This window comes from Malus sylvestris, chromosome 13 (genome assembly GCF_916048215.2).
Source record: "Malus sylvestris chromosome 13, drMalSylv7.2, whole genome shotgun sequence".
Classification (NCBI taxonomy): domain Eukaryota; kingdom Viridiplantae; phylum Streptophyta; class Magnoliopsida; order Rosales; family Rosaceae; genus Malus; species Malus sylvestris.
The window spans coordinates 29,520,471-29,529,479 of record NC_062272.1 but is presented as its reverse complement, the minus strand read 5'-3'; positions in this window follow the sequence as shown (position 1 = coordinate 29,529,479).

Genomic DNA, 9,009 nt, shown 5'->3' with positions numbered 1-9,009 from the left:
GACCCATATGGGTGTCGGAGAATTGGTTTACTCTCTCGCACTGGAGAGCATGGTTGGTCCCTCGGGGGGCACAATTCCTGCGATGAGTCCCTAAGAAGGGCGCAGTCTTCTTTTGAAGTGCAGGAGTGATTAGTTGTTGTAAGCATGCAGCCAAGCCAAGTTGTGATTACTTCTAAATTCCTCATTGAAAAACGAGTGAAACGAACGAGAACTTTAGCTGTAAGGTAGGAACTGCATAACAACTGGATAGTCCTCAGCTTGTGAGGTGGTGCTCGTCGAACTTATTGAGTCTTCGGGTTTTGATGTAGCGGGAGGTCACACATGGTACTTCTTCAGATTGTAGGCCATCCATTTCTTTTCAATCTTTTTGCCGCTTCATGGTGGTGAGGGTGTAATTACTCTTGCCCCCTACTCTGTTGATCTTGTACGGACCTTCCCAGATGGGATCCATCTTTTTGGAGCCTTCTCTGCCGACAGTGATGAAGGCTTTTCTGCGTCGTCGACATGCAAATGCTAGAAGTCTCCATCGGGTGGAGTAGGCGCAGCTAAAGTGTGCTCGGCTACTTCTAAGGCATCGTTGGGCCGCTCTGTTGCGTCACCTAGGCTCGGCGTGAAGACGCAGTAGGGAGCTGTGGAGATGGGGCCATGTCATACGCAGCAGGAGATGCTCAACTGCTGGTATTGGGCCACTCTAGAGTTGAATCATTGAGCAAGGGTCGGCTAGGGCCATGTGATGCGCAGCAAGAAATGGTACTCAACTGCTGGTACATGTTGCTCCTATGTAGAATCTTTTAGGGTGACGAGGACAAAACTTGCTTTCAAGTGTGTCCTTCCAGTGTTGCATTCGTCAGAAAACTTTACATCCGCCAGGGTCTACGCCTTTATCGTCGCGCGTCTGGATTGGGCAGAATAGTACGTCATTAGGATGATTGCATGCGTTTGAAAGTAAAACTTATGCTTCTGGGTTGCAACAACTATCGCCAAAGTTAGCTTTTGAATTTTTAATGACATCGAGGAGAGCTTTTGAACTGTAGAATACAGGTAACTGTGGAATACAGGTAGTCGGGCCCCCACCTCTTCTCGCATGATGGTAGAGCTTATTGCTACTTTAGATACCGTCAAACATGTGAATAAGTCCTCCGCTGCTTCTAGGGAGGTGATGTCGGGTACTTCTTCAAGTCCTTGAATATGCATTGGCGAGCCTCATCCCAAAGTGCATACTTCTCTACCAAAGCAAAAGAGTCTGCCAGAGTTAGATCCTCTTTCATGATCAATTTTCCGAATAGCGGGTGGTCTGCTGGAAGTCCTTTTTGGAAGGCTGCTCTAGCTATCGAGTCATTGCATCCGACTATTTTTGCCTTCTCTACTTTGAACCTCCTCACATAGTCGCGAAGTGACTCCTTTGGGTTCTCCTTGACGTTGAACAAATGATCAGATTTCTTTTTGATCGAGCGATAGGATGAATATTCTTTGGTGAAAACCAAAGAAAGTTCGTAGAAATTCCGGATGGATTGTGGCGGCAGGGTGTAGAACCAATCTTGTGCCTCGCCTTGTAGAGTGGTGGCGAATATCTTGCACATAAGCTCATCGTTGTTTCGATAAAGGATCATTGCGCTTCGGTAGCGCTTGAAGTGTCTCTCCGGGTCTTCATCCCCTTTGAAAGATGTGAAATGTGGCATGCTGAACTCTCGTGGAGGCTCTGCCTGCTCAATCTCGTCCGTGAAGGGTGACCTGCTTATGTTGGTCATGTTCCGTCGTAGTGCCTCGTCGGTGACCTCGTTGCGTTGGAAATCATGCAATCGCTTGGTCAAGAGTCTCTCTACTTCTTCCTGAATTTTCCTTTGTTGGGGTAACAGAGCTCTCGGCTGCCCCCAGCCATGACTTGCTGGTCTAGGCTGCTCTTCCATGTGTTTGGCTCGTCTACGCCGCAGATGCAGTGCATGTGGTGCGTTCCTAGCAGGCGAGCGAGTTCTTCGCAGGCTGCTGGTTGAACTTGAGCTGGATTGAGCGATTGCTTCTCTCCGTCCGTCGTGCTGCCTACTCTGATGTGAGGTGGATGATGCTCCTTGTGGGCTTAGCCGCGAATGAACACTTTGTCCGGAAGGTTGCTCATGTTGACTATCGGAGTGTGACCCCAACCGTGAATGTATGCACATCCGTGGGCCTAGTCGAGAGTACACGCTCCTCCGCGCACTAAGACGGGAGTATACGCTATCTCGGGGGCCCAATCGGGAATGTACACTGCCTGAACGTTCGGCTCGTGGCTGGTCGAATGGCTGCTTGCCGGGACGCTGCTGGAAAGGTTCGTCTGCCCTTGTCCTACTTCGGGATACATCGTCCGGGGCACGTTGGATCCCAATGCGTTGCAAAAGTTGATTCACCAAAGTTGTCTGTTGTGCAAGGGCGCTCGTCAACTTTATGACTTGTCGAGACAAGTGTTGTTCGCCATTTGGATTGGAAGAGCTTGGAAGGAATGCGCCTCCTTGGGCAGTGGAAATGTGGTAGACTCCGGGTGCGAGATTTGAATTGGGAAATGTCAAATCCGCGAAAAAATATGGTGAGAATGCCCCCGGTTCGATGGTAGGTCCGGATGGTTGAGATAGTCTTGGGCCGACTTGGGCTGCTTGGAAAGCCACTGGAGCAGGATAGGCAGTGAGAGTGGGCTGCTCGTCGGGAGCAGGCTTGATAGGAGCATATTTATGCGCCTTAGTTAGCTAGTTCTTATGCATCTTTGTTATGTTTTCTTCGTTAAAGTAGTCTTTTAAGCTACTTTCATGTGTTTTCAGGTTTAAAGGACATATTACATGAAATGATGCAATTTGGAGCTTTTGGAGCAAAAAGTGAGCTTGGAATGAAAAGGACATGCTTGGAACACAAGGTTGGGATGAAATTGAAGAGTTCGAGATTTGAGGTTTCCTACTTGAAGTAGGAAAGCTAAGCCTAAAAGTTTCCATTTTGGGTTGATCTTTCCTAAATCGGAATTGGCAACCAAAGTTTCTAAAGTTGGAAGTTTCTATTCTTGGAGGTTTCCATTTTCGTGAGTTTCTATTCTCGGCTTTGGGCTTTTAGATGACTTAAACCCTAATTCCTTGTGAACCCTAAGTCCATGCCGCATCCTAGGGCCTAATCATTCAATTTCTGCCATGTTAAACCCTAATCCATTTCTCCTAAGCCCATGCCGCACCTAATGTTCTAGAAACCCAATTTTCTGGTGGATTTCCAACCCTAGCCGCACCTAACCCTAGCCCATTGTCTAATCTTATTTCTTTAGGGTTTAGGTGCCTATATATATGTGTTTTACATCCTTTGGCCGATGATCTCCCTCTCCATAATTCAGAAATCATCCAACCCTTATTTCCCCACCTTGCCGCAGCCACCTTCATCCATTCCAGCCACTTCCCATCCTTGCCGCAGCCACCATCCACCTCCATACACCATTCTACACTTCCATCCACCACCCACACACCTTGCCGCACCACCATATCATCCTAACTCCATTCTTAAACCAAAACCACATCCAAAAAACCCCAAAACCATCTCTGCCGCAGCAAGGAGAAGAAGAAAGAGGAGCTTGAAGTCAGAAATTCAAAGTGGAATTCTTGGGCGTTTTAGGTGTAATCTTTCTTATGTCTTCGATGTTTCAATTCAATAAACTTTATGTTGTGAGTATGAGGAACTAAACCCCCATAGTTGGGGGGTAATTCGAAACCATGTACATGCTTGCAATTTGATTCGATTACATTCAGTTGTTATTTCATAAGTTGTGGATTCAATTCGTTCATCTATTTGATTGATAATTTATTTGTGTATGTTGATTGAGAGTGCACGCTTAGTTTTCATGCATGAATATGATGCTAGATTATGAGGGAGTTTCACCTAATAGTTACAATCTTATAATCACAAGTAGTGAAGATCGCTTGAAAATGATCGCGTTGAATGAATTCTTAGCATAAGTTTCATGCAATTCATAGTAACAAATGCTTCGTCAATGCTTATGTTTTTCATAGAACGTAATGATTCTTGCTTGTATCTCTATTATGCAATTCATGTAGGGAACTTGTAGGGAATGTTTTGGGTTGTCGTATGCAATCATCCAACTTAATAACTTGTGGAAAAACTGAGGGTTAATTAGTGCAATTCACGGTTAATCTGGGGCGTTGAGTATTTATAATTTATTGGAAGAACAACTGAAAATCGTTTTGTTTGCAAGTGTGACATGTGTGGAGAAGAACCTCCTAACTAGCCTTTTATCCATCTATTTCACCAAAATCGTTTTTACAATCTGTGCTAGTTAAAGTTTCTGTTTTGTGTTAAATTTTCGTCCAAAACAAATCCCCCTCTCATTTGAAGTCTTAGATTAGTTAGAAAGTATTTTGATTTGTGTTTCTAAGTATTTTGATTCAAGTTTTCATCAAATTTCGTCCAAATTAGTGTAGGTGCTCAAAACTGCCCAGAAAGTGGTTTTTAGGCAGTTTTGAACCTTCTAGTTGCTGTTTTGAGTTTTAGGTTTGTTTAAGCGTTTTAACCTTTACTTTTGCATTCTTTGAGTCTAAGTTAGTGTTTTTAAACTTTGTTTTTGAGTTTTAAGTCAGTTTCCAAGTGTTTAGCAATCCCTCCTAATCCCCGATCTAGAACGATCCCTACTTACATCTTTACTACAATTTGACAAAAAGAGGGTTTAATTTGTGTGCTTATCTATTTCGCATCAAGGCTGGGTCATGAAAGCAGGCTGCTTGGCAGGAGCAGGCTGGGCCACGGGAATGGGCTGCTCGACGGAAGCAGGTTGGGCCACGGGAGTCGGCTGCTTGACGGAAGCAGGCTGGACCACGAGAGTGGGCTGCTCGTCGGGAGCAGGTTGGGTCACGAGAACAGGCTGCTTGGCAGGAGCAGGCTGGGCCACGGGAGTGGGCTGCTTGATGGAAGCAGGCTGGACCACGGGAGTGGGCTGCTCGTTGGGAGCAGGCTGGGTCACGAGAGCAAGCTGCTTGGCAGGAGCAGGCTGGGCCGCGAGAGCAAGTTGCTTGGCGGGAGCAGGCTGGGCCACGGGATTGGGCTGCTCGACGGAAGCAGGCTGGACCACGAGAGTGGGCTGCTCGTCGGGAGCAGGCTGGACCACGGGAGTGGGCTGCTCGTCGGGAGCAGGCTGGGTCACGAGAGCAGGCTGGGCCACGGGAATGGGCTGCTCAACGAAAACAGGCTGCTCAATGCGCGGTGCATGTGAATGCGAGGCTTGGGCTTGGGTCCACGTAAACTTGGATGGCACGGCTTGGGTCGTGGTCTTGGTACCGTGAGCCTTGGATGGCACGGCTCGGGCCGTGGTGAAAGCTCCATGGACCTCGCCACGAATGGCTACCGAAGTAGCCACCGCGGTGGTTCCCATGGTGGCCGTGGTGAAGGCACCATGGACCTCGCCGTGGGTGGCTACCGAGGTAGCCACCGCGGTGGTTCCCATGGTGGAAACTCGTAGTGGTGATGCCGCTCCCCTTATTGTCGCATTTTGCCTCATGGATCTCCGCAATCCCATTTCTTGTATATTAGAATTTTCATTTGTGGAATTTTCTAAATTTCTAGCCATTATATTTTGCCTATACGTTTTATTAAAGAACCTTTGCAAGTAAAAAATTCTAATAATAAGAACGTATGAAAAATATTCAAATGGACTAAAAAATAAAGAAAAAACCTTTTTGTGCGAGAGTCTTCTACGAGTATGGATTTCAACTCTCAATGAAAGCACCAATTTGTGGATGCAAATTTCTTCCTCCTCGATCTTGGACGATTTTGCACCTACAAAACAATTAACACCTTAGGTTAAGGCCAAGAGCCTCACGCGCCCACGATGAATGGGGGGGCTTTCGCCGAAGAACCTCCGATGCCAAAGTTAGAATTTAGAGAGAAAGAGTGTTTAGAGAATTTTGGGATTTTTGCCAAAGTGTTGGAATTAGCTTTTTGGTGAGAATGGGAGTATATTTATAGGGATAGGAGGTGGCTAGGGTTTTTAGGTTTAATTTAGGTTTAATTAGCCAATTTATTTGGCTATTAAACATAAGATGAATGTTTTGGTGGTTTTTGAATTTATTGGGTAATAAAAAGGAAAAAATGGTGAAAAAGGTAGAAAAAAGTGATGGATTAGGTTTTGAAATGGGGATAGCCGGCCATGTGGTGTTTTAGGGTTGAATTGGATGTATTTTGTAGTTATTTGGATATAATGGATGGCTTAATTGACAATTAATGGGTTAATTAGGCAATAAACCCATTAATTAGCCAATTAACATAATTTAAAAGGAATGTGTTTGGGAATTACCTGGTAGAAAGGATTTGATGAGATGGACTTTGAATTGTTACCTATTCTGGGCACTTCTGTCTTGGTTGAAAGAGGGTTGCCCGCTGCTTGCGCGTAGGAACCTCGTTGTACTGCAAGGGTATTTTTGTCATTTTTGTCCAAAAATCCACGTGTCGCCCTGTGAATATTTTTGGCTCCACAATTACTAACTAATCTAACACTTTGAAATAAATGGGAGATTGGTTCTTGATGAAATTTAAAACTAAACAAAAACTTTAAGAACTAGCATATTGTAAAACGAGATTGATTAAATTGAATGGATGAGAAGCTAGCTAAGGGGTTCTTCTCCACACATGTTATACTTGCATACAAAATGATTTCCAATTGCTCTTCAACACACCATGAATTCCCAACACCCCAGATTAACTGTGAATTGCACTAATTAACCCTCAGATTTCCCTAAAGTTATTGAATTGGATGAATTGCATACGACAACCCAAAGCATTCCTCACAAGTCCCCTACATGAATTGCATAATAGAGATACAAGCAAGAATCATTAAGTTCTATGAAAATCATAAGCATTGGCGAGGCACTTGTTACTATGAATTGCATGAAACTTATGCCAAGAATTTACTTAACATGATTGTGATCAACAACCTTTACTACTTATGAATATAAGTTCATAACGATTAGGTGAAACTCCCTTATATCCTAGCAACAAACTTATGCATGAAAATTAAGCGTGCACTCTCAACCAACATACACAAATTAGTTTTAATTCATAGAGATAAGTAAATTAAATTCACAATTCATGAAACGCAATTGGAAGTAATCAAATCATATAGCAAGCATAAACATGGTTTTGAATCCCCCCCTAGCCAAGGGAGGTTTAGTTCCTCATACTTGCAATGCAAAGATACATAAAATTAGACATTAAAATTCAAAGAAAGACAACACCTAAAACACTCCAACTTGGCAGCAGGTGCATCCAAAGTTCCTCCTTATTCCTTGCTGCGGCAGAGAGGTTTTGGACACGGTTTGGGTGGTTTTTATGGTGTAGAATGGATGGGGAATGGTATGGAAAGGTTTAGGGTTGATGGGTGGTGTGGCTAGGGGTGATTTTTGGCTGAATTTGGAGAGAATGGTGGTGGAAAACTCACGGCAAAGACAAGGATCCCAATCTGTTCTTTGATGAATATGGGAGGTGGTATTTATAGGCTTGAGAAAGGACCACTCCATTTCCTTTGCATGTGCAGCTTGTGTGGGTGTGAGCTGTCATGTTTCCCCTTTACATTTACACACACATGCTTGATCATTTCAACCACCAAACACCCACATTTTCTGCCCATGCCGTGTGCTCCATGTGTTTGCTGCCATGTTCTTTTCTTTGCCATGTGTTTGCTGCCATGTTATCATCCTAGCTATTACACTTGCACACACACATGTTCTTTGCATCATTTCAGCCACAAAACAAGCACAATTCATTCCCCTTTGTCGTGCCTTTCTTCCACTTTGCATGTGGGTGTCTTTGCATGTGTTTTGTGGCAGAAATGTTGTGTAATGATGAAGGGTTGTTGCTGCATTTGTGTGAAGGATGATTCCAGCTACTCTTTGCATGTGTGTGCTGCCATGTTTCATCCTAGTTGTTACACTTGCACACACATCATTTCAGCCACAAAACAAACACAATTCCTTCCCATTGCCGTGAGTTTGCATGTGTATGAGTTGTCATTGTTTACCCTTGCATTTGCACACACACACTTGCACACACATATGCCCAAAACGTCCATCCTCATGCATGCAATCCATTTTAGCCCAATTTTGATCCAAAATGCACTTTTCTTGCCAATGTTGTTATTAAGACCTACAAACATACGAAAATGACTTTAAACGCTAAAGTAACTAAGGAAACACAACGTAAACGCACGAGAACAAGCCAATTAAGTCGCATAAATATGCTCCTATCACTTATGTGTGATGCTTTCGATTATGCAATAGGCGCTGGTTTAGGACCAAGAAAGGACAAACAGCCACATGTCATCTAGTATGCATCTCGGACCTTGAATGATGCTCAATTAAACTACTCTACCACTGAAAAAGAACTTCTTGCTGTTGTGTTTGCTTTAGATAAGTTTCGTTCATATTTACTTGGTACTAAAGTTATTATTTACACTAACCATGCAGCGTTGAAGTACTTGTTTACGAAGAAGGAGGCCAAACCAAGGCTTATTCGCTGGATGCTTCTTCTCCAAAAGTTCGATATCGAAATCCGAGATAAGAAGGGAAGTGAAAACGTGGTGGCTAACCACTTGAGCCGTTTGGTACATGATGAAGATGTTATGCCTATCCCAGAAACATTCCCTGATGAGCAGTTGTTGTCCATTGAGGTAAGTGTGCCATGGTATGCCAATTTAGTTAACTATTTGGTCACTAAACATGTTCCAAGCACCCTAAACAAGCAATAAGGTCATAAATTGAAGAAAGATGTACGTTTTTATGTTTGGGATGACCCTTATTTGTGGAAATATTGCCTTGATCAGATTCTACGTAGGTGTGTGCATCATTCTGAGTTCAATTCATATTTAACCTTTTGTATCACTTATGCATGTGGGGGACACTTTGGCACTCAAAGAACAACACTTAAGGTGTTAGAATGTGGTTTTTATTGGCCGACGATCTTTAAAGATGCTAGAACGTTTTGTATGACTTGTGATAGATGTCAAAGAAT